The 27,103-nt window shown below is 44.4% G+C and overlaps 1 long non-coding RNA gene and 1 other non-coding gene across 2 annotated transcripts in view; both read right to left on the reverse strand.

The window, feature by feature from the left end:
* The window catches only part of LOC138354433 (uncharacterized), a 75,103-nt gene that overhangs the window by 42,677 nt on the left and 5,323 nt on the right, over positions 1-27,103 (reverse strand). Inside the window, exon 2 of the long non-coding RNA XR_011223560.1 lies at positions 5-110. This is a non-coding gene — a long non-coding RNA (uncharacterized lncRNA). The remainder of the gene's footprint in view (positions 1-4; positions 111-27,103) is intronic.
* On the reverse strand, positions 22,312-22,383 carry TRNAT-UGU (transfer RNA threonine (anticodon UGU)). The gene has a single exon. It is a non-coding gene; the product is annotated as a tRNA-Thr (tRNA).

Consider the following 27,103-nt stretch of genomic DNA (forward strand, 5'->3'; position numbering starts at 1 on the left):
ATACCTTCTTAACTGCAAGACTTCATGACATGACCTCAGACATCCAGACGGACTTTGACATTCATTATACAACACTCGAGGAGCGACAAAACTCGCAGGTGACCTTTGATCTGGAAATATACAAAGAAGATATGTCAAAGTAATTTTTTATAATACGGAATATTACAGAGTATAATGACAGAGCTTTTCCCCGTGTTGTGGAGAACAGACACACACACATACTCTAATACTCTATATCCCAGCTGGAATTTTTTCAGTACAATCGTGTGACCTTAAACAGAACCATGTACATCAGAAGAAGAAATCTCAATACCTCAGTGTTCATTTTATATATATTGTATCATTATAAATTTATATATGTATATATATAGTGCCGTGGGATTTCTCAAGGAATTAGGCTCCAAGCTCATTGACGTCACCAGAGACCCAAGAGTTGCCAGTTTTTTGTTTCAGCGCCTCAGTGTGGCGATCCAGAGGGGAAACGCCTGCTGCATCCTCGGTTCCTGTCCGGAGGCGGATATATATATATATATATATATATATATATATATGTATATATATATATATATATATATATATATATATATATATCCGCCTCCGGACAGGAACCGAGGATGCAGCAGGCGTTTCCCCTCTGGATCGCCACACTGAGGCGCTGAAATATATATATATATATATATATATATATATATATATATATATATATATATATATATATATATATATATATATATATATATATATATGTCGTACCTAATAGCCAGAACGCACTTCTCAGCCTACTATTCAAGGCCCGATTTGCCTAATAAGCCAAGTTTTCATGAATTAATGTTTTTTCGTTCACCTAACCTACCTAACCTAACCTAGCTTTTTTTGGCTACCTAACCTAACCTTACCTATAAATATAGGTTAGGTTAGGTTAGGTAGGGTTGGTTAGGTTCGGTCATATATCTACGTTAATTTTAACTCCAATAAAAAAAAATTGACCTCATACATAGAGAAAAGGGTTGCTTTATCATTTCATAAGAAAAAAATTATAGTAAATATATTAATTCAGGAAAACTTGGCTTATTAGGCAAATCGGGCCTTGAATAGTAGGCTGAGAAGTGAGTTCTGGCTACTAGGTACGACATATATATATATATATATATATATATATATATATATGTCGTACCTAGTAGCCAGAACTCACTTCTCAGCCTACTATGCAAGGCCCAATTTGCCTAATAAGCCAAGTTTTCATGAATTAATGTTTTTTCGTCTACCTAACCTACCTAACCTAACCTAACCTAGCTTTTTTTGGCTACCTAACCTAACCTTACCTATATATATAGGTTAGCTTAGGTTAGGTAGGGTTGGTTAGGTTCGGTCATATATCTACGTTAATTTTAACTCCAATAAAAAAAAATTGACCTCATACATAGTGAAAAGGGTAGCTTTATCATTTCATAAGAAAAAAATTATAGTAAATATATTAATTCAGGAAAACTTGGCTTATTAGGCAAATCGGGCCTTGAATAGTAGGCTGAGAAGTGAGTTCTGGCTACTAGGTACGACATATATATATATATATATATATATATATATATATATATATATATATATATATATATATATATATATATATATATATATATATATATATATATACACACACACAATAAAGGTGAAAACATGGGGGGATACATAAGGGATAAATGTGAGGTGAAACATAGAGGTAACTGCAGAAGGCTTATTGGCCCATACGAGGCAGCTCCTATCTAAACACAAAGATTAATCCAGTGTAATTGGCCTATTATGTTGGACATTGTCTTCTGCGTTGGCATCGATATGTTCTTGTCTTGTCCTTACTCTTCCTGTTTCAATTTTCAATTTTCCTCCGTGGTCTGACACTGTCATATATATATATATATATATATATATATATATATATATATATATATATATATATATATATATATATATATATATATATGACAGTGTCAGACCACGGAGGAATATATATATATATATATATATATATATATATATATATATATATATATATATATATATATATATGTATATATATATATATATATATATATATATATATATATATATATATATATATATGCGAACAAGCCTGAATGAAATATATATATATATATATATATATATATATATATATATATATATATATATATATATATATATATATATATATATATATATATATATATATATGGGTACCGCCTCTGATGCAAATTGTAGGGACCCATAGCCTCGGAGTAGGGAATACAGAGCATCTTACGTACTAGACTTACGTATTTGATTTTTCTGTGTTTTATGTACCGTATATGTACTGGGTTATATACACAAATGTCACAAGGTACAGTCACATGTTCACGGATACCAAAATATTCGTTAAAACCACAGACATGGACAAATAACATAATTAGTACGATTTCTTCGGTCAAGCAAACAAGCATTAAATTATGTGATAAGTACACACCCACTCACACAGGTGTGTGGTGTTTACTTTACTTACCTATACTTTATTAGGTGAGGACACACACACGAGCCTAGTAGCTCACAAGTTGATTATCAGATGAGAGGCGGGACCAAAGAGAAAAAGCTCAACCCCCGCAAGCACAACTAGGTGAGTACACACACTTGTTTGATCACTTGGTCGAACAAGTGGTTGTTAGAGTTTAACCCAAGCAAACGTAATGTAATGAAGTTATATGTAGGGAGCAGGAGATCAGATACAAGGTATTATTTGGGAGATGAAATTCTTAAAGAGTCAGAGAGAAAGACTTGGTGGTTGATATCTCGCCAGACCTGTCCCCTGCAGCCCATATCAAGAGGATAACATCAGCAGCATACGCTAGGTTGCCCAACATAAGAATGGCATTTAGAAACTTGTGTAAGGAATCATTCAGAACTTTGTATACCACATATGTCAGACCAATCTTGGAGTATGCAGCTTCAGCATGGAGTCCATATCTAGTCAGGCATAAGACTAACCTGAAGAAGGTTCAAAGGTTTGCCACCAGACTAGTACCCGAGCTGAGAGGTATGAGCTACGAGGAGAGACTACGGGCGTTAAACCTCACGTCGCTGGAAGACAGAAGAGTTAGGGGGGAGGACATGATCACCACATACAAGATTCTCAATGGAATCGATGGGGTAGATAAGAACATGCTATTTAACACAAGGGGCACACGCACTAGGAGACACAGGTGGAAATTGTGTGCCCAAATGAGCCACAGAGATATTAGAAAAAACTTTTTTAGTGTCAGAGTGGTTGACAAATGAAATGCATTAGGCAGTGATGTGGTGGAGGCTGACTCATACACAGTTTCAAGTGTAGATACGATAGAGTCCAATAGACTCAAGAACCTGTACACCAGTTGAGAGGCGGGACCAAAGAGCCAAGCTCAACCTCCGCAAGCACAAATAGGCGAGTACAAATAGGTGAGTACCCAATAACACGGAGCATCGACCATGCAACACCACTTAATTGACACAGTCTGTCATTGTGAGGACACGACCAGACTGCCCCCTGTACCCACATCCCAAAATTCCACCCACCCCGTACTGACCCCGGACTCGTTGGCTTCTGACCCTCCCTGAACCCCGATTTGACCCCCGGTTGACCTGTGATCCTGCTTCACCCCGGGTGTGTGACCCTCGTTGACCTGTCATCCACATTGACCGCATTATCCTACCTGGTCTGTTTTGTAGCAGTTTACTTATTGTATGTTGTATCGAATATCACGAGGGCGGCGATACTGTATTTCGCGAGGGCGGCGATACTGTATTTCGCAAGGGCGGCGATACTGTATTTCACGAGGGCTTCGATACTGTATTTCACGAGGGCTTCGATACTGTATTTCGCGAGGGCGGCGATACTGTATTTCGCAAGGGCGGCGATACTGTATTTCACGAGGGCGGCGATATTGTATTTCACGAGGGCTTCGATACTGTATTTCGCGAGGGCGGCGATACTGTATTTCGCGAGGGCGGCGTATTGTATTTCACGAGGGCTTCGATACTGTATTTCGCGAGGGCGGCGATACTGTATTTCACGAGGGCGGCGATATTGTATTTCACGAGGGCTTCGATACTGTATTTCGCGAGGGCGGCGATACTGTATTTCGCGAGGGCGGCGTATTGTATTTCGCGAGGGCGGCGATACTGTATTTCGCGATGATGCACATCCCTGCAATACCGGGATCTGCACGTGCAGGGTCCTCGCGTGGAGAGCCGGGGGTCGGAGGGATGCCGCCATCTATTAGTGTCACTACTCATATGCCCTGTGGCCTGACTCATTACCTCCTGGCACTCTCACTACTCATATGCCCTGTGGCCTGACTCATTACCTCCTGGCACTCTCAGATTTGGCACTGGCATTTACCTCGCGATGCCTAGACTTTGCTTCCATTCCTGACATGCTTTTCTATTCTTAGCATTATTTTCCAATATTCTCGAAATTCGAGGAATCCTAGCAGATTGCTCAGATATTTTTTAAACTATTCCTTAAGAATACTATAAAGTGTGCCTTCTGGCCCATACTAATGCCATTTTTTATATCCTGCTATTTTGTTGCCAGGCCTATCATATTTTCCTACTATCTATTGCTGTAGCCTGCCCCGTGTTCTGTCAACCTGCCACGTGTCCTGTCAGCCTGCCCCGTGTCCTGTCAGCCTGCCCCGTGTCCTGTCAACCTGCCCCGTGTTCTGTCAGCCTGCCCCGTGTCCTGTCAACCTGCCCCGTGTTCTGTCAGCCTGCCCTGTGTCCTGTCAACCTGCCCCGTGTCCTGTCAGCACATTCCCCCCCCCCTGGACATAATCTTCAGTGGACATACCTCACACTCCCCCCCCCCCATGCATAATATTTATCCTTGGGACATGTTTTCCCCTGGACACATTCCTTCCCTGGGACTTATGGATAATATACTATTTTGTATAGTATATTAATTAGCGAATATGAACAGAGAGGAATATACCCAGGAGGATATATTTCCCAGGGGAGAATGACCTGGAAAGTGTATATCCTGGGAAGAATATTCCCTGGGAAGAATATTTCCTGTGAAAAATATGTTCTTTGAAGAATATGTCCTGGAAGGATATATCCTGGGAAGAATATGCCCTTGGCCGGGTGTGAGGTGGGGAGGTGTCCCCGGGGTGAGGGGCCGGGTGTGAGGTGTCCCCGGGGTGAAGGGCCGGGTGTGAGGTGGGGAGGTGTCCCCGGGGTGAGGGGCCGGGTGTGAGGTGTCCCCGGGGTGAAGGGCCGGGTGTGGGGTGTCCTCGGGGTGAAGGGCCGGGTGTGGGGTGTCCCCGGGGTGAGGGGCCGGGTGTGGGGTGTCCCCGGGGTGAGGGGCCGGGTGTGGGGTGTCCCCGGGGTGAGGGGCCGGGTGTGGGGTGTCCCCGGGGTGAGGGGCCGGGTGTGGGGTGTCCCCGGGGTGAGGGGCCGGGTGTGGGGTGTCCCCGGGGTGAGGGGCCGGGTGTGAGGTGTCCCCGGGGTGAGGGGCCGGGTGTGGGGTGTCCCCGGGGTGAGGGGCCGGGTGTGAGGTGTCCCCGGGGTGAGGGGCCGGGTGTGGGGTGTCCCCGGGGTGAGGGGCCGGGTGTGAGGTGTCCCCGGGGTGAGGGGCCGGGTGTGGGGTGTCCCCGGGGTGAGGGGCCGGGTGTGAGGTGTCCCCGGGGTGAGGGGCCGGGTGTAGGGTGTCCCCGGGGTGAGGGGCCGGGTGTGGGGTGTCCCCGGGGTGAGGGGCCGGGTGTGGGGTGTCCCCGGGGTGAGGGGCCGGGTGTGGGGTGTCACCGGGGTGAGGGGCCGGGTGTGAGGTGTCCCCGGGGTGAGGGGCCGGGTGTGGGGTGTCCCCGGGGTGAGGGGCCGGGAGTGAGGTGTCCCCGGGGTGAGGGGCCGGGTGTGGGGTGTCCCTGGGGTGAGGGGCCGGGTGTGGGGTGTCCCCGGGGTGAGGGGCCGGGTGTGAGGTGTCCACGGGGTGAGGGGCCGGGTGTGGGGTGTCCCCGGGGTGAGGGGCCGGGTGTGGGGTGTCCCCGGGGTGAGGGGCCGGGTGTGAGGTGTCCCCGGGGTGAGGGGCCGGGTGTGGGGTGTCCCCGGGGTGAGGGGCCGGGTGTGAGGTGTCCCCGGGGTGAGGGGCCGGGTGTGGGGTGTCCCCGGGGTGAGGGGCCGGGTGTGAGGTGTCCCCGGGGTGAGGGGCCGGGTGTGGGGTGTCCCCGGGGTGAGGGGCCGGGTGTGAGGTGTCCCCGGGGTGAGGGGCCGGGTGTGGGGTGTCCCCGGGGTGAGGGGCCGGGTGTGGGGTTTCCCCGGGGTGAGGGGCCGGGTGTCCCCGGGGTGAGGGGCCGGGTGTGGGGTTTCCCCGGGGTGAGGGGCCGGGTGTCCCCGGGGTGAGGGGCCGGGTGTCCCCGGGGTGAGGGGCCGGGTGTCCCCGGGGTGAGGGGCCGGATGTCCCCGGGGTGAGGGGCCGGGTGTCCCCGGGGTGAGGGGCCGGGTGTCCCCGGGGTGAGGGGCCGGGTGTCCCCGGGGTGAGGGGCCGGGTGTCCCCGGGGTGAGGGGCCGGGTGTGGGGTGTCCCCGGGGTGAGGGGCCGGGTGTCCCCGGGGTGAGGGGCCGGGTGTCCCCGGGGTGAGGGGCCGGGTGTCCCCGGGGTGAGGGGCCGGGTGTCCCCGGGGTGAGGGGCCGGGTGTCCCCGGGGTGAGGGGCCGGGTGTCCCCGGGGTGAGGGGCCGGGTGTCCCCGGGGTGAGGGGCCGGGTGTCCCCGGGGTGAGGGGCCGGGTGTACCTCAGTGTTGACAAACGTCGTCTAGTTATGACAGCGTGCTCCTGGCTCTGGCAACCCTCCATTAATACTTATACCCTTTATGGCTGTCTTGCTGGCTCCTGACACCACACAAAAACTTGTCCTACTTCTTTTGCAGCGAACTTTAAGGTGACACGCTGACTTTTAGGTGACACGCTGACTTTAAGGTGACACGCTGACTTCTAGGTGACACGCTGACTTTAAGGTGACACGCTGACTTTTAGGTGACACGCTGACTTTTAGGTGACACGCTGACTTTAAGGTGACACGCTGACTTTAAGGTGACACGCTGACTTTAAGGTGACACGCTGACTTTAAGGTGACACGCTGACTTTTAGGTGACACGCTTACTTCAAGGTGACACGCTGACTTTTAGGTGATACGCTGACTTTAAGGTGACACGCTGACTTTTAGGTGACACGCTGACTTTTAGGTGACACGCTGACTTTTAGGTGACACGCTGACTTTAAGGTGACACGCTGACTTTTAGGTGACACGCTGACTTTTAGGTGACACGCTGACTTTAAGGTGACACGCTGACTTTAAGGTGACACGCTGACTTTAAGGTGACACGCTGACTTTTAGGTGACACGCTTACTTCAAGGTGACACGCTGACTTTTAGGTGATACGCTGACTTTAAGGTGACACGCTGACTTTTAGGTGACACGCTGACTTTTAGGTGACACGCTGACTTTTAGGTGACACGCTGACTTTAAGGTGACACGCTGACTTTAAGGTGACACGCTGACTTTAAGGTGACACGCTGACTTTAAGGTGACACGCTGACTTTTAGGTGACACGCTTACTTCAAGGTGACACGCTGACTTTTAGGTGATACGCTGACTTTTAGGTGATACGCTGACTTTAAGGTGACACGCTGACTTTAAGGTGACACGCTGACTTTAAGGTGACACGCTGACTTTAAGGTGACACGCTGACTTTAAGGTGACACGCTGACTTTAAGGTGACACGCTGACTTTAAGGTGACACGCTGACTTTTAGGTGACACGCTGACTTTTAGGTGATACGCTGACTTTAAGGTGACACGCTGACTTTAAGGTGACACGCTGACTTTAAGGTGACACGCTGACTTTAAGGTGACACGCTGACTTTAAGGTGACACGCTGACTTTAAGGTGACACGCTGACTTTTAGGTGACACGCTTACTTCAAGGTGACACGCTGACTTTTAGGTGATACGCTGACTTTAAGGTGACACGCTGACTTTTAGGTGACACGCTTATTTTAAGGTGACACGCTGACTTTTAGGTGACACGCTGACTTTTAGGTGACACGCTGACTTTAAGGTGACACGCTGACTTTTAGGTGACACGCTTATTTTAAGGTGACACGCTGACTTTTAGGTGACACGCTGACTTTAAGGTGACACGCTGACTTTTAGGTGACACGCTTATTTTAAGGTGACACGCTTTAGGTATGCTAAATCTGGAACTTTATTAAGGGCTCTATCGCTAACTCTCAACACTCAGCTATGTATTCTTAAATTCTGAACAATGCTCTGGGGTAGGCTACACACAGTACAATACACCCGACACGCTGGTGGCAGACACCCGACACGCTGGTGGCAGACACCCGACACGCTGGTGTCAGACACCCGACACGCTGGTGGCAGACACCCGACACGCTGGTGGCAGACACCCGACACGCTGGTGGCAGACACCCGACACGCTGGTGGCAGACACCCGACACGCTGGTGGCAGACACCCGACACGCTGGTGGCAGACACCCGACACGCTGGTGGCAGACACCCGACACGCTGGTGGCAGACACCCGACACGCTGGTGGCAGACACCCGACACGCTGGTGGCAGACACCCGACACGCTGGTGGCAGGCACCCGACACGCTGGTGGCAGACACCCGACACGCTGGTGGCAGACACCCGACACGCTGGTGGCAGACACCCGACACGCTGGTGGCAGACACCCGACACGCTGGTGGCAGACACCCGACACGCTGGTGGCAGACACCCGACACGCTGGTGGCAGACACCCGACACGATGGTGGCAGACACCCGACACGCTGGTGGCAGACACCCGACACGCTGGTGGCAGACACCCGACACGCTGGTGGCAGACACCCGACACGCTGGTGGCAGGCACCCGACACGCTGGTGGCAGGCACCCGACACGCTGGTGGCAGGCACCCGACACGCTGGTGGCCAGCGAGGACAGGAACAAGGTCTCCGGTCACATGCGTGACCTTAAATCTTTAGAAAGAAATTGTGTTGAAACGGAAACACGCCGATTATTTTGGTGTCTATGTCAGATTTGGCACGGAAAACCACATCCATGCCATCTACACCACACCACACCCGCGCCTCTACACCACACCACACCCATGCCTCTACACCACACCACACCCGCGCCTCTACACCACACCACACCCGCGCCTCTACACCACACCACACCCGCGCCTCTACACCACACCACACCCGCGCCTCTACACCACACCACACCCGCGCCTCTACACCACACCACACCCGCGCCTCTACACCACACCACACCCGCGCCTCTACACCACACCACACCCGCGCCTCTACACCACACCACACCCGCGCCTCTACACCACACCACACCCGCGCCTCTACACCACACCACACCCGCGCCTCTACACCACACCACACCCGCGCCTCTACACCACACCACACCCGCGCCTCTACACCACACCTGCGCCTCTACACCACACCACACCTGCGCCTCTACACCACACCACACCCGCGCCTCTACACCACACCTGCGCCTCTACACCACACCACACCTGCGCCTCTACACCACACCATACCCGCGCCTCTACACCACACCACACCACACCCGCGCCTCTACACCACACCACACCTGCGCCTCTACACCACACCACACCTGCGCCTCTACACCACACCACACCTGCGCCTCTACACCACACTTTACAACACCGGTTGTTATCCTGGTAATCTCCAGAGACGTCCAAACCCACCTTTGATCAAAGGATGAAAACATTTAATAAGCCAACGATGGTATTTAATTCACATTTCCTGAAACACGAGACGATCCATTGTAATCAAGGAACGAATCAGCGATAATCATGATAGAGGAGGTGCATTGTCTCTTGCGTGCGCGCGCTCGCTCTCTCTGTCTCTCTCTCTGTCTCTCTCTCTCTCTCTCTGTCTCTCTCTCTCTCTCGCACACAGGTGGGTACGGTAGTAGACACCGTCTGACTCCTATATATATATTAGCAGGCTGAGCTTTCTCTTCCCATTACTCATGGAAGGTCTTATATAAGGTTTTTCCTGGAACAAGACCCGAAAATAGGGTTTACTCAAAAGTCTCCACTTACTCCTGGACGAACAGGGGCGAACAGTATTGGATTGGTTCCCAGTCAATCGTCCGCAGGTTTTGTGACGGAGTGAGCGTGTACATTACGTGCGGTGTTTAATGTGTGTCTAACTACTAGGCCAACTACTGACCATGCCCAGAAACTGTCTAACTTCCAAGTATCTTTTGACCGCTAAATGAAAAGAGCCATGAGGGTTTTTTTTTCTACCACAGACGTGGCCATACATTTACAATGCTAACTAGCATGGGGAGAAAGGAAAAGCTGCCAATTTGTTTATGTTCCAGCCAAGATTCGAACCGGGGACTTAAGGCTGGGAATCTAAGTCATTAACCGCCTGACCACGGAGCCCATCATTCTGTCTTTCTTTCTCCTGCCCCACTCAATTATTTCAAGCTTCTCCTTTTGTCTCCCCCCCCCCCACCCGCGACACATCAACAACTGATACGAGATAAGGCACAGAGCGAGGACTCTCCCTTCCTCATCTAACCCAGTCTCTCTTTTAATAATCATTATCATCCCTTCCTCTATCCATACCCGCGTCCACAGTTAATACAAATACAGTTTCTAAAACTGTTGGCATTCTTTCTAAGGTCAGATATTATGTACCTCGCCCTGCCCTGGTGACGCTCTATTACTCTCTCATCTATCCTTATCTTAATTATGGTATTTGTGCTTGGGGGCTCTACTACACAAAATCATTTACGTCCTCTAATTATTCAACACAAAGCTGCTATTAGAACAATATCTAACTCTGGCCCCAGACAGCACTCCGTACCCTTACTCAAATCTTTGAATATGTTAGATATTAAGTCACTGCACATCCTCTTATGCGTACTCTATATATTTAAAACTCTGAACTGCAATGTCAATCCTGACCTTAGAAGCTTCCTAGAAGGTTGTAACAGAACTCATGGGCATCACACCAGAAACAAATACCTATTTAATATTCCAAGAGTGCGTCTTAACCAAATTAGAAATGCTCTACAAATCAAGGGACCCAGAATGTGGAATGGTCTCCCCAATCATATCAAAGGCTGTACTTCTCTCAACCAGTTTAAGAGTAAAACCAAGTGCTACTTAATTAACTCCATGTAACCTACCTTACCCCCTAAGGTAAGGTAATTATCAAAAGAAGGCACCAAACAGGGAAGGCTATGTAGCACCATCAAGGTGCGAAATAATCAGAGGGCGCTAAATATCACCAAGAATGATATCACGAGAACAAAAACGCATAAGGGGAACGATATCAAAAGTATCCGATTCACCTAGAACCTTACCCCCTAAATGTCAACCCATGTCTTGCTTTTGTTAAACAATGCTGTTTGTTCTCCAACTTGTACAACTGCTGATTTCTGCCATGTTCCCCCCCTTTTTTATTCCTTTTTTCAACACAATTTATACCTAATCCCAAGTAGTATAAAGTTTTAATCTAAGTGTCCCCCCCTCCCCAACACCTTGCCATAAACGTTATGCATATTAGTGGCTTTAGGTATTATATGTACTAGCTCTATAAATAAATACAACATTATGTTTGTAAATCAACTACGTATGTACTTTTCCTAAATAAAAAATTATTTATTATTATTTATTTATACCATCCCTAACTCTTCTCCTACTGCACATTTTATGTTCCATTTGTCTGCTCTTTTTTCCCGCACATGTTTCTCGTTTCTAACTTTATTCCCGATAATTTTTATAATAATGATCATCATTATTATCATTTCCGTCATCATTCGTTGCCTTTCAAGAGATCACCAGTTGATAAAGATGTTGCCCCTAATTCTCCAAAATAAGAGAGGAGTTGCCTGGCAAGGTTTACATATCTTTGTTCTGGAAGTTTTCAAAGATCATTTGAGTCTCTCGAAGGATAGTTGGATCACTGGCAGATTATCAATGAATGCTCGTTGTTGGGCATCTGTTGAGATCACGAGGAGAGCGATATGTGAGGTAATCCACCAGTCTCACTTACTTCACCGAGTCTCATAGGATAGGTAAATACACCCATAGAATTATCGCCTAACCGCCGAAGCCATAAATGCAAAGACGTTAAAGTTTAAAATTAAGCTATGAAAATCCTTAGGAATGAGTGAGGACATTTGACAAGCCTCCAGCTTCCTGTCCCCGTCGAGGTTACTAGAGATGATAGCCAGCAGGTAAATTCAGATAAATGTCACCCCGTCTTCAGCACCCCCCCCTCCCCCACCCCGCTCCTCTTCCCTAGGTGCGGCTTCCTGGTGTCCGGGGTGTTGCTGGTGGACGATCCTCAAACACACATTAGTGTGTTATCTGACTGACCACAGCGCCCTCTCTCTCCCCCTCCCTCCCTTTCCCCTTCTCTCTCTTCCCTCCACCTCTCCCACATCCCTTCTGGCCCCTTCCTCCTCCTCCTCCCCCCCACCTCCCAATCACGCATTTCTCCTTCCCCTTTCCGTCGTGTGGGGCCCCGCTGGTCTCCTACCCCCCTCCAGTCCCCTACCTGAACATGACCGGAATTTCAATCACTTCAACCCGTATAAAAGTATATAGGATCTCACTGTCTGTTGTCTGTCTCACTGTTACATGTCTCACTGTCTGTCTGTGTCTTGCTACTTGCTTATACCTTAATATGTCCCTGTATCGTGCAGCCGTCTACGTGCTGTCTGTCTGGCATGCAGTTTGTGTATTGCTGTCTAAATGTATCATAAATATATTAAGTTCAGCATCACTGTGTAGATATAAAGGCATATAGTTACCACTCTGTGGTATATATATATATATATATATATATATATATATATATATATATATATATATATATATATTATATATATATGTCGTACCTAGTAGCCAGAACGCACTTCTCAGCCTTCTATGCAAGGCCCGATTTGCCTAATAAGCCAAGTTTTCATTAAATAATTGGTTTTCGACTACCTAACCTACCTAACCTAACCTAACCTAACTTTTTTCGGATACCTAACCTAACCTAACCTATAAAGATAGGTTAGGTTAGGTTAGGTAGGGTTGGTTAGGTTCGGTCATATATCTACATTAATTTTAACTCTAATAAAAAAAAAATTGTCCTCATACTTAATGAAATGAGTAGCTTTATCATTTCATAAGAAAAAAATTAGAGAAAAAATATTATTTCAGGAAAACTTGGCTTATTAGGCATATCGGGCCATGCATAGTAGGCTGAGAAGGGCGTTCTGGCTAATAGGTACGACATATATATATATATATATATATATATATATATATATATATGTCGTACCTAGTAGCCAGAACGCACTTCTCAGCCTACTATGCAAGGCCCGATTTGCCTAATAAGCCAAGTTTTCATGAATTAATTGTTTTTCGACTACCTAACCTAACCTAACTTTTTCGCTTACCTAACCTAACCTAACTTTTTCGCTTACCTAACCTAACCTACCCTATAAAGATAGGTTAGGTTAGGTAGGGTTGGTTAGGTTCGGTCATATATCTACGTTAATTTTAACTCCAATAAAAAAAAATTGACCTCATACATAATGAAATGGGTAGCTTTATCATTTCATAAGAAAAAAATTAGAGAAAATATATTAATTCAGGAAAACTTGGCTTATTAGGAAAATCGGGCCTTGCATAGCAGGCCGAGTACGACTTTCTGGCTACTAAGAACAACATATTATATATATATATATATATATATATATATATATATATATATATATATATATATATATATATATATATATATATATATATTTATATATATATATATATTTATATATATATATTATATATATTATATATATATATATATATATATATATATATTTATATATATATATATTATATATATTATATATATATATATATATATATATATATATATATATATATATATATATATATATATATATATATATGTCGTACCTAGTAGCCAGAACGCACTTCTCAGCCTACTATGCAAGGCCCAATTTGCCTAATAAGCCAAGTTTTCATGAATTAATTGTTTTTCGACTACCTAACCTACCTAACCTAACCTAACCTAACTTTTTCGGCTACCTAACCTAACCTAACCTAAAATGATTGGTTAGGTTAGGTTAGGTAGGGTTGGTTAGGTTCGGTCATATATCTACGTTAATTTTAACTCCAGTAAAAAAAAATTGACCTCATACATAATGAAATGGGTAGGTTTATCATTTCATAAGAAAAAAATTAGAGAAAATATAATAATTCAGGAAAACTTGGCTTATTAGGCAAATCGGGCCTTGCATAGTAGACTGAGAAGTGCGTTCTGGCTATTAGGTACGACATATATATATATATATATATATATATATATATATATATATATATATATATATATATATATATATATATATATATATATATTATATATATTATATATATTATATATATATATATCAGTGAGGAACCACAAGGTCTTCTCTGAGTACTCTTTATTTTCTTCTCCGAGGCTATGGGTCCCTACACTTGGACCAGAGGTGGTACCCTATATATATATATATATATATATATATATATATATATATATATATATATATATATATATATATATATATATATATATATATATATATATATATATGTTTCCGAAGTGGAAACCCACTTCGGCCAATCATCAGCCAGATACCCACACCCACGTACAGACTGGCGAAGCGGCTCTACGGCTTGCTGACTCCTTATGTCCCTTGCACCTTCAGCCTGAAGTCTCCAAAGGAATTTGTTGACTTACTGCAGGGAACACGGGCCACAGGGATAAGAGCCTCGTTGGACGTAGAATCACTGTTTACCAACGTACCTGTGGATGAAACAATCGATGATAGCGGACAGAGTGTATCATGATCTGGCCTGTACTCCTCTTGACATACCAGAAAACATTCTAAGGAAACTACTCCAAGCTTGTACTAAAGAGGCACCCTTCTTGAGCCCGGATGGGCACATGTATAAGCAAGAAGATGGGGTCACCATGGGTTCTCCCCTAGGTGTCCTGTTTGCGAACTTCTACATGGGTACCATCGATCAAAAGGTCTTAGTCGACATGAATTTGAAACTGGCCATATACTGCAGGTATGTTGACGACATTTTTACACAGGTACCTGATGTCAGACATCTGCAGGAGCTGAAGGAGGCATTTGAGCGGAATTCTGTGTTGCGTTTCACTTACGAGATGGAGAAGGATGGGAAGCTGCCCTTTCTAGATGTAACAGTCATGGAAAGGAGCGGAGGCTTCCACACTGCAGTCTACACTAAGGAAACAAACATAGGAATGTGCCTCAATGCCAACAGTGACTGCCCAGACAGGTACAAGAGGAGTGTCGTTAACGCTTATGTCGACCGTGCTCTCAGCCACAGCTCAGGATGGAAGCAAGTCGATGAAGAACTCTGTAGGGTAAGGCAGGTCCTAGTCAACAACGGCTTCTCCAATGGTTTCGTTGAAGACATCATAAAAAGAAAGGTGAAATGCCATGCAACCTCTGAAGAGACAACTAACACAACACCTGTACCCCCTATTAGACTATTTTACAGGAACTTCTTTTCCACAGCTCATGAAACGGAGGGAAGGGTCCTGAAAGATATTGTTAATAGAAACGTTATCCCTACAGACAAAAATCAGAAGACACAATTGACGATCTACTATAAAACCAAGAAAACGGCCAACCTACTCATGAGAAACTCTCCAGACACAAAGCAGAACGCTTTAAAAGAGACTCTTTAATGTCATCTATACCTTCAAATACCCACTTGGGGACTGTAAGCCTCAAAGAATTCAGTATATAGGCAAGACAACAACATCTCTTTCCAGGCGATTAACGATGCATAAGCAACAGGGCTCCATTAAGGAACATATAATCTCTTCCCACAACCAGACCATCACCAGAGAAGTCTTAACAAAAAGACTTAAAAAATCATCGATAGATACAGCGATAGCAGGCGGCTTGATATCTGCGAGGCACTACACATTAAGAAGTCGACACCAGCAATCAACAGCCAATTAATACACAACTATATTCTACCCACTTCAAGACTCCGCACCAATATAGAAGCATCAAGAAATATGGGCCAATAGGCCCTTTGCAGTTTCTTTCATTCTTCCCTTTAACTTACAAAATATTATACCCATTGTTTCGTGTTCTGTCTTGTGTTGAAAGTTTGTTTTCACCTCATCCAAAACTGTTGTAACATATCACCTCACCCAAATGCAGGTATAAAATCAAAGCTGTTTAAACTCTGTTCAGTTATAGTTGTGTGTGTGTAAACTAAAGTCTTTGAAAATGTAATAAGTTTTACGAAACGCGTTCAAGTGTCGCGTCAGACTAGAAATAAAAATGAATTTTGGAGAATTGATTTTTCAGTTACCATCAACAGTGAAAAGAAATATAAGAAAGATTGAGAAAATTCGTGTTAGAATTATTAATCTTACTTTTTCGGTCATATTTAATAATATATGTCTACAGGAAAGACTGCTACCAAAATATACTAATATATATATATATATATATATATATATATATATATATATATATATATATATATATATATATATATATATATATATATATATAAACTGAAAACTCACACCCCAGAAGTGACTCGAACCCATACTGCCAGGAGCAACGCAACTGGTATGTACAGAACGCCTTAATCCACTTGACCATCTCGACCGGACAAAAGGAGGTGATAGCCGAAGCTATTTGAACCACCCCCCCCCCCCCCCCCCCCCCCCGCCGGCACCCGGATGGTAATCTTGGGCAGAGCATTTTATCAAATTCTCCTCATTTTATCAAATCAGGTGATTTGATAAACCTGTCCTCTTAAAAAGAATGTCGCTTTTGGCCGTTTGCCCGTATGTCCGAATATGGACGTAATTTGAAAAAAAAAATTAATATAAATTTGGAATTTTTTTTAACAACAGTAAGTTAAGGGTCCTCTAATAGGTTAGGTGGGCAGGAAATTCTCATAAAGTTTCAAAATGGTATGAAAAACTTTAATGGAAAGAATCCTTTTCAAAGCTGGCCGAGTAACCCGGACGACTCAAACAGAAAACGGAACAGTACGTCACTTTTGTGAGTCGATTTCATTTCAAATTACATCCAAATTTGGCCATTGCGCGCATACGAACGAAGAGTGACGTTATTTTTAAGAGGACGGGTTCGACCAGGAGAGTGGCTGTGTTGATGACTTCAGGGTGGTTACTGCAAGAATCAAGGACTCTTAAAGCTCTTCTAAGGTCGTTGGTTGCTTCACATTCCAGAAGATAGTGAAGTAATGGCTTTTCTGTGACAGTTTGGCAAAAGATGCACTCTCTCTGTCGGGGTTCACCAATCTCCCAGTTGCATCTGTAACCTAGACGTAGTCTATATAACCTAACTGCTATTTCCCTGTGGATTCCTTGTGGGATATTTAACCTTTCTAATTTGGTTGCCTGAAGATACCATATTGCAAAGGGCTAACCTTCAACTACTCTCTGATGTAGATAGGCTTTGTTGAGGTGTGAGTTTTTTTGGTGATGTATGTTCCATAGACTGGGTTGAATTGTTTTATGTATCACTGGATGACGAGTTGCCAATTTAGCAATTTCATCGGCTTTCTCATTTAATGGGATTCCAACATGGGATGGGATCCAGTTTAAGGTTATGTTGAGTCCTTTGCCTTTAGCGACTGCACCAAGATACAAAATGGTGGTAATTATTTCCACGTTATCTTTCCACTGTTTTTGTCCTAATATTTGAAGTGCAGCTTTTGAGTCCGTGTGTGTGATTGTATTTTGAGTGTTTTGTGCAATCATATATGCGAATGCCTGTTGTATGGCAAACAGCTCAGTTTGGGTGGATGATACTAGCCCTCCCAGTCTCCAATATGCCTGTACGCTGGCCGTGCAAAGAGCAGCGCCAGCACTCTCATATTCTGTGTCCACCGATCCGTCTGTGAAGATGTGGGTGGCTCCTGCTACTGCAATGCTATACATTTGCTTTTCTATTATGCGCCTTAGGATTGTTGGATCATAGGCAGCCTTTTTCATTGGGAGGTTTGCTATTCTTGATTGATTGATTGATGAAGATTAAGCCACCCAAAAGGTGGCACGGGCATGAATAGCCCGTAAGTGGTGGCCCTTTTGACCCATCACCAGTATCGATAGATGATACTAGAGATCTGTGGAGGTGCAACTGCACCCTGCATGACGGGAGATGTCTCCCGTGTGAATGTTTGCTATTCGATTGATTGATGAAGATTAAGCCACCCAAAATGTGGCACGGGCATGAATAGCCCGTAAGTGGTGGCCCTTTTGAACCATTATCTCCAGTATCATCTATTGATACTGGAGATCTGTGGAGGTGCGGCTGCACCCTGCGTGTCGGGAGATGTCTCCCGTCCTTCGCTATTCTCATATCGCTTGCATATATATGGTGACTACACCTCAGCTCCCTCCAATAAGATAGGAGTACGGAAGAACTGTTATCTGTAAATAGGGATGGGATTATAGCTTGTGAAGTTAGTGCTAATTAGTTACGCCATTAAGATGATGGGATAATGGAGCGAGTATAAGGTTTACTCGCTACAGGACTCCCCCTGCCAGGGAATGAAAGAAAAGCAATACAACAAAATATGAGGCTACCGTTCCCTGGGTCGTTGTGTAACATGTAGTCCGGTACCAAAAGATGCAGGCAGCATGCGGACAACCTCGGTGTAGCAGGAGAGAAGAATGTGCATGATTGTTGCGTCCTTGGGTCTCTGGTGGAGCATTTAGATCCGGGGCGGATGGGCTCGGGGACCAGGACCATAGGAGGTAATGTAGACACGCAGTTACGACAATGAGGGAATCACTGCTAAAGCAATGTAACGAATTGTCCTGGAGGCGACGAAGATTCGGAAATGTCAGCAGTAAGTCCTGTACTACGCAAGGTGCTCGAGTCGGCAGAGTATCAGAATGCAGTGAACGTGTAGATGAATCTGACGAAAGAGCAACTGACGTGGGAGTCCCTGTAGAACAAGCAGTGCTCTGGCAGCGACGGAGAGTTGGCAGAACAGGCTGTAGATTCCATATGATGTAGTTGCTGATGAAGCTGTCAGATGAGTAAGTAACGCTCACGGTGCAGCAAGCTGTAGAAGATGAAAATGCAGAGATGATCGCCGTGAAAATCATAGCTGTGGTGAGGGTGTTGGCAGCATTCCATGACAGGTAGGTGGCTGTGGTCCACAGCATGCAGCAGCAGTAGAGGTGCAGTGAGAGTCCATGTTGTAGTCCATCGTGGCTGGGTATCGTCAAACTCTCTGGGGTCACCAATGTAACGTACGATTATGTTACGTTGCTGAGTAGATTAGATACACAGTGTTTAGTGGGCTTTCAGTCTTGAAAGCCCACTAAACACTGCTGAAAACTGCTAAAAATTTAGCAGTCTTGGATACAGCAGTGTCGTAGACGTCGAGACGGAGTTTGGAGCTGAGTGAGGCCGGAGTCGCGGAGCTCTGTGGGAGAGCGTTGTAGCTCGATGCGGTCCTAGTCTGCTGTCTGTTCTGTGTCGAAACTGTAGCGTCTTGGCGTCAATTAGAACTGCATACGTCGAGTGCTACATTCTTGACTGTGGAAATTGTACTGTTTGTTATTCTCATATCCCTTGTTTATATATGGTGACTATACCTCAGCTCCCTCCAATAAGATAGGAAGATGGAAGAACTGTTACCTGTAAATAGGGATAGGATTATAGCTTGTGTGCTAGTTAGTGCTAATTAGTTACGCCATTAAGATGAGATAATGGAGCGAGTATAAGGTTTACTCCCTACATATGTATTCACCTAGTTGTGCTTGCGGGGGTTTGAGCTCTGCTCTTTCGGCCCGCTTCTCTAAAGTCAATCAACTGTTACTATTTTTTTTCACATCACACACCCAGGAAGCAGCTCGTGACAGCTGACTAACTCCCAGGTACCTATTTACTGCTAGGTAACAGGTTCATTAGGGTGAAAGAAATTGTCCATTGTTTCTCGCCGGCACCCAGAATCGAACCCGGGACCACAGGATCACTGTCCAGCATGCTGTCCACTCAGCCACCGGCCCCCTTGTATATGTTCACGCATGTATGTGTGCGCGTATGTATGCATGTATGTATATAAAGTATATGTGGAAGCTTATCAGAATTACATTTCACCTTTGTAAATACACATTAATTATACTATGTAAAGAACACATCGACCACTTTATGTAGGGCAGGCATAACTCTGTATCTTATGTATTTATGTTTAAGTTAGATTAGCATTTTAAAAGCACTACACTCACCTTCTGTGGTTGATTATTCAATAAATCCCTGAACTGTATGTTTAACAGATCTCTCACCCTGTCCGTAGAGGACAGAAGAAAGTGTATATATATGCTGGTCAGCATTGTAAATGTGTGGCCACGTCTGTGGTAGAAAAAAAAATTGGATCATCAATACTGCAAGTTCTGTTTCCTACATTAATACGGCTTTCTCTGTCTCTTAATTTTTTTTACAAAAAATAGGAGTATGTTACGGTCACTTAGGACCAATAACCCGGTTCTTGACAGATAACCTCTTTTAGTGTATCCAGACCCCAAGTCGGTAGTACGATTTAGGAGAAATGGCGATATACTGCAACAAAGAGTAGGGGGGGGGGATAAACAATACACTATTCTTTTCTATAATATAATTACCTTCACCAATAGATTATGACTACACGTATATACAGTAGTGGCACTTTCACTCAGGACACTACTACGTTGGCAGTGTTCACCAACTCCAGTGTTTCCACCTTGTACACGTGTACTGATAAACATTGGCAAGTTCACCTTTTACGTGGGCCAGCCCACCAACACAGTATCACAGTATCACGAGGTGCCTACACCCAACTATCGCTCTCCAGCCACTCGCTGGCAGAGGACTTCAGCCACACGCTGATCGGGGTCACAAACAACCATATACAGGGGTAACTAACCCCTGGCAGAAGCCTCTAGTAACCGGCTAGCAGCACTTCATTATAGGACCTCACTGTCGTCCGGTACTCTCCCAAGCCAATCCCGGGGTACGTCGATCTTACCAACACTGCGTAAATCAGCAGTTAACACACTGCTCAGATCGGCGGCGGCTTACTTGGTCGTCTTCCAAGACCAAGCTGAGAGTACGTGGACGGCCCAAGGTAAACTGTCTTCCTCAGTACGACTGCCTCCACACGTCACTTCTGTGGACATTAAACGTCATCAGTTGAATGGACAGTACATTGGGGAAACCAGGAGGTAACACTCATTCACTGATAGTTGACATTATGCTTTGTAGCACAACAGATGGCGCTGATCGTGACACGCCATCCACCAGAAGTCATCCACGTCGACCTCTTTTGCTAACCAAGGCAGGAAACCAGAGCCATTTGTCGCTGTCACACCACCACCAATAGATGGCGTTGTCCACGTAGCGTCCAAGTTCATGTATGTTTATTGAGATAAGAAAGAAATACATCTCAAAAGGATAAAGTAGCTTAGGCTATTTCTACCCCCCCCCCCCCCCCAACGTAGCGTCCAATATCAGGGTAACTGGGGTGCCGACCCATAAATGGCGCCGAAATCGCCACTCCATACCTCAATGAAGGTGGCGATACCATAACAGAGTACATATGCATAGATCACAAGCTAGTTTAGAATTTGTCTATAATATCACCATCTCACAGGATGGTAAGTCATACACGGAATCAGGAGAAATTACGAAATATAAGTCTTGTTTACTGTAGCTTGTAATAGCAAATTCAGACAAATAATAGTCTTAAACTCTAGCATTACTGTTGTAGTGTGACACTATTTGTAAATTATTTGTACTAGCAAACTCTGGGTAAAGCACACGAATATCTTCGAACATTTGTGAGTGTAAGAAGTATTTACAGAGTTCAAAGTATTTCATACCATTTGGCCTAAAGTTATCAATAACATGACACAAAATATATAATGTTAGAGAATACTCGCCCAGTTGTGCTTGCGGGGGTTGAGCTTTGGCTCTTTGGACCTGCCTGTCAACCCTCAATCAACTGGTGTACAGATTCTTGAGCCTACTAGGCTTTATCATATCTACACTTGAAACTGTGTATGGAGTTTGCCTCCACTACATCACTGCTTAATGCATTCCATTTGTTAACTACTCTGACACTGAAAAAAATCTTTCTAATATCTCTGTAACTCATGAGTCTACCAGCCCCCTGTGAGAATCGAACTCACGACCCCTGGTTTACAAGACCAGTGCTCTGCCCCTGAGCTAAGGAGGCTATATTTGGCTGTGGCTCATTTGGGTACTAAGTTTCCACCTGTGTCCCCTTGTTCGTGTCCCACCCGTGCTGAAGGGTTTGTCTTTGTCGACCCCTGTGAATTCCCCTGAGATTTTTGTAGGTTGTTATCATGTCTCCCTTTACTCTTCTGTTTTCCAGGGACGTGAGGTTCAGCTCCCTTAGCCTTTCCTCGTAGCTCATACCTCTCAGTTGCGGGACTAGTTTGGTGGCATACCTCTGAATCTTCTCTAACTTTGTCTTGTGTTTAACTAGGTATGGTCTCCAGGCTGGAGCTGTATATTCCAGGATTGGTCTAACATAGGTGATATACAGGGTTCTGAACGATTCTTTAGACAAGTTTCCAAAGGCAGTTCTTATGTTGGCCAGTCTAGCATATGTCGCTGATGATATCCTTTTGAGGTGGGCCTCAGGGGACAGGTTCGGTGTGATATCAACTCCCAAATCTTTCTTTCTATGTGACTCTTGCAGGATTTCACCTCCCAAATGGTACTTTGTGTTCAGCCTTCTGCTCCATTCGCCTAATTTCATTACTCGACACTTTCCTGAGTTGAAAGTGTATGCATCTGTCTTGATTTTTCTCATAATTTTTTGCATCATCATCAAACATTGAGAGGAATGAGTCTATACCCTCTGGAAGATTGTTTACATATATTAGAAACAGGGTGGGTACAAGTACAGAGCCCTGTGGGACCCCGCTAGTGACATCTCCCCACTCTTACGTTTTCCCCCCCCCTCACAGTTACTCGCTATTTCCTGCTGCTTAGATACTCCCTTATCCACTGGAGCACCTCATCTTTCACTCCTGCCTATTGCTCCAACTTTTGTAACAACCATTTATGGGGTACTGTGTCCTAGCTCTTAAACACATATGCTGTAGTTTACAATTGGCATACTCACCGTAGAGGGATACCTGCAACCATCTGCCTTATTAACAATATCCCAACCTAATGCTGACATTTACACGGTTACAGTGTCTATAGTGGATGTTCTATCCTGTCCGTACATATAGTAAGTATTTACTCTGTTTTGAGCACATCTTAACTCTATACAAGCACTTTCTGGCCTTTAAGCGCTAGTGACTGCTCTTCTACCAGCCCTAGTTCCCTAAAATAATGTTGCAGAATACCTATAGGTCTCGCTCATTTTCAAGTTTATCACATATGCAACTTCAGCTACCTTGTTCATATCATCATGCTGGGCAACACCACCTATATGTGATGGTAATCATGGTAGTCATAGAAATGAGATTCTAAAACTATTGTTCTGTGTATCACTTATGTTGGTTAACTGGTATCTATTTTGCATGTTGGTGTTTTCAGGTGCTTGAGAGCTGACTTTGAATCAAAGAAAATTACTCCTGTAATTTTTCAGTATATTAATGACAAGTGTGTAACTAATTTTGTACGTGTAAGTTACACAGATGGGGTATATAGAGGAGCGACGACTTCTGAATCTTGTTAGCCCTGAGAACTTGCCCTTCACTAAGCTTATGGTAACCCTTTGCCTAATGTTATTACCGCGAACAAGAACATTTCCCTCTTCGTGCCTCGCAGTGCATGATAGGTGATCTTTACATATAAACTTTACGTCGGTGAAGGCTGAGAATGCTTCACTAATGCTACAAACGCGCATGTACTTCTAATACAAATTTCAAATCGCATAAATTTTACGAATTTGGGCAAAATCTTACCATGCAATGAGTTGGGTGGAAACTATAGCTGTGTACTGAGGTGATCTTGTACTTCCTGGTGACTTAGGAAGATTGTCAGACATCTTTCTTTTATGTACCGTATATGCTAAATTTAAGTGTATTTTAAACAATAGTTACCGATAAATCCACAGACAACCGATTGGTTTTCTGAATAACCTGATCGTCCTGTTAGGTAGTGTGTTCTATAATCTAACGAACAATGCAGACGATGAGTCACAATAACTTGGCTGAAGATATAATGACCAAACCACACACCACAAGATGACGAAACGACGTCCTGGACCATTATCAAGTCGTATGTGGAGTGTCGTCGTATGACCATATCTTGAGGTTATCTTGAGATGATTTCGGGGCTTTAGTATCCCCGCGGCCCGGTCCTCGACCAGGCCTCCACCCCCAGGAAGCAGCCCGTGACAGCTGACTAACTCCCAGGTACCTATTTACTGCTAGGTAACAGGGGCATTCAGGGTGAAAGAAACTTTGCTCATTTGTTTCTGCCTCGTGTGGGAATCGAACCCGCGCCACAGAATTACGAGTCCTGCGCGCTATCCACCAGGCTACGAGGCCCCGGTCATTATCAAGTCTTCAGCAATTACTAGCAAAAAAAAAAATAAAAAAATCCCTGGTGGTTTTACTTTCTAAAGTTTTTACTTTAATTTTTAATAATAATTCAATTTACTTTCTAAATGTCATAAAGTGAATTTTTTTCACAACACGATAACGAAAGCATAACTTTACTTAGTAAAATGAGATATTCTCGTGCTCTTCCCAGATTTAGCTAATGCAGGCTAATAGATCGTCCTCGCATTTTGTTACTCCTGATTCCCATTTACGAGGGTAGAAATAGCCTAAACTCCTCTATCATTTTGAGATGCATTTCATTATCTCAATAAACTTACTTGAACTTGAACTAATTCCGTGTATGACTAACCAGTTTTTGATCTACACACAATAATCTTTCATTTGGAATAGGGTAACAACACATTGCCGTGTAAACCTAAGCCTGTTAATAAAAAAAACATAATAAATAAAGTAAATTATTTGATTATGACAGTGAAATATAGAAAACCAACTGTTATTGCCCAAAAGGTGTCTACCCAACCCTCCAACAAAAAGCTGACAACAAATATAAACTATAGATACCATGTACAGGAAAAACAAGCAATTAAGGAAACTGTGTGGAGAGAGTAAGGCAACTCACGGGTAAACAAATAACTGTGGCAGCGTGGGCGGGAGCTGGCTGAAACCTTTGTTCTGCGTGTATAGGTGCTGGGATTGTCCACCACAATACTCGCCCATGGTACGTGTCACGCACTTTTTCTCTCATATATATATCTATATATATATATATATATATATATATATATATATATATATATATATATATATATATATATATATATGTATATATATATATATATATATATATATGTATATATATATATATATATATATATATATATATATATATATATATATGTTATATATATATATATATATATATATATGTTATATATATATATATATATATATATATATATATATATATATATATATATATATATATATATATATATATATATATAATCATTACCTAGTTGTGCTTGCGGGGGTTGAACTCTGGCTCTTTGGTCCCACATGTGTGCGTGCGTGCGTGTGTGTGCGTGCGTGTGTGTGCGTGCGTGTGTGTGCGTGTGTGTGCGTGCGTGTGCGCGCGCGTGTGTGTTATTGTATTAGAAAAAACTTCAACCTCTCTCTCGATGATCTACACTGGAAACAAGGCTCTTCCTGTAAGACTTGGGGCCTCGGAGTTCGAACAGCAACGCAAATTGCTGTATCAGCCTTCATGTCCTCCTCCTCAGCACCCAGCAACCTTGTCGGAAATTCCACCTGCCTACTTAGATCAATTGGCAGGCGTACATAATCCCAATTTTATACGCTGTGCCACCGAGTGGGCCTCTCGTGCAGGCCCATCACTTCAACCACCACTATCAAAAGCCCACAAGCAATCCAGCTGGGATGGCCCCATTGTAGACCAATTTGCTGCACAGTGCCTGGGCGCTGCAACAACACACCACAACACGACACTGCTCGCCTCACAGTAGTAGCAGCTCCACATGCAGGGGACTTCCTGTTAGCAACCTCAATGTCAGCAACTGGCACAAGTCTCGCACCACACGCCCTTTGAATTGTTGTGGCTCTCCGCCTTCCTGCCCCAATCCACACCAAATATAGGTGTATTTGCAGCGAGGTGGTGGCCGACAGGTACGACCACCATGGACTACTCTGCCAAAGCACAGGGGGATGGCACTCGAGGCACAGTGAAGTTAACGATATCAAGAGGAGCCTCACCACAGCTGGATGCCCAGCTGAGAGACAGCCTAGTTACTTAACGCCCCGTAACTGCTGCTCTTATTGGTCGCCCAGAAGGTATCACTATGAACCCCTGGAAGAATGGCAAGCAGTTGGTATGGGACTACACGTGTGTATCAACCCTGGCTAACACCTACGTTGACTTCAGTGTTGCACATCCGGGTGGCGCTCCCACCCACAGGGAATCAGCCAAATCCCGTGAGTACAGAGAACTGGATCACCTCTACAATTTTGTCCCCATTGCTTCTGAAACACAAGGCATCTGGGGAAAGAGTGAAACCCGTTTTTTTTTTTTTTTAAGGAACTGGGTTCTAGGCTAATTGAAAGAACAAGAGGCCCTAGAGCTTCCAGCTTTCTTTTCCAGCGCCTCAGCGTGCGACAGTGAGGAAATGCACATTGTATTCAGGGTTCCAGCCCGCCATCCGAGGAGCTGGAGGAACTCGACAACTTATGGTAATCATCTTTGTAACTTATATGTAACTCCTTTTTTGTAATAAAGTTTAAATAAAACAATATATACATATATATATATATATATATATATATATATATATATATATATATATATATATATATATATATATATATATATATATATATATATATATACGTTCG

The sequence above is a fragment of the Procambarus clarkii genome, chromosome 63 (assembly GCF_040958095.1).
Source record: "Procambarus clarkii isolate CNS0578487 chromosome 63, FALCON_Pclarkii_2.0, whole genome shotgun sequence".
Taxonomy (NCBI): Eukaryota; Metazoa; Arthropoda; class Malacostraca; order Decapoda; family Cambaridae; genus Procambarus; species Procambarus clarkii.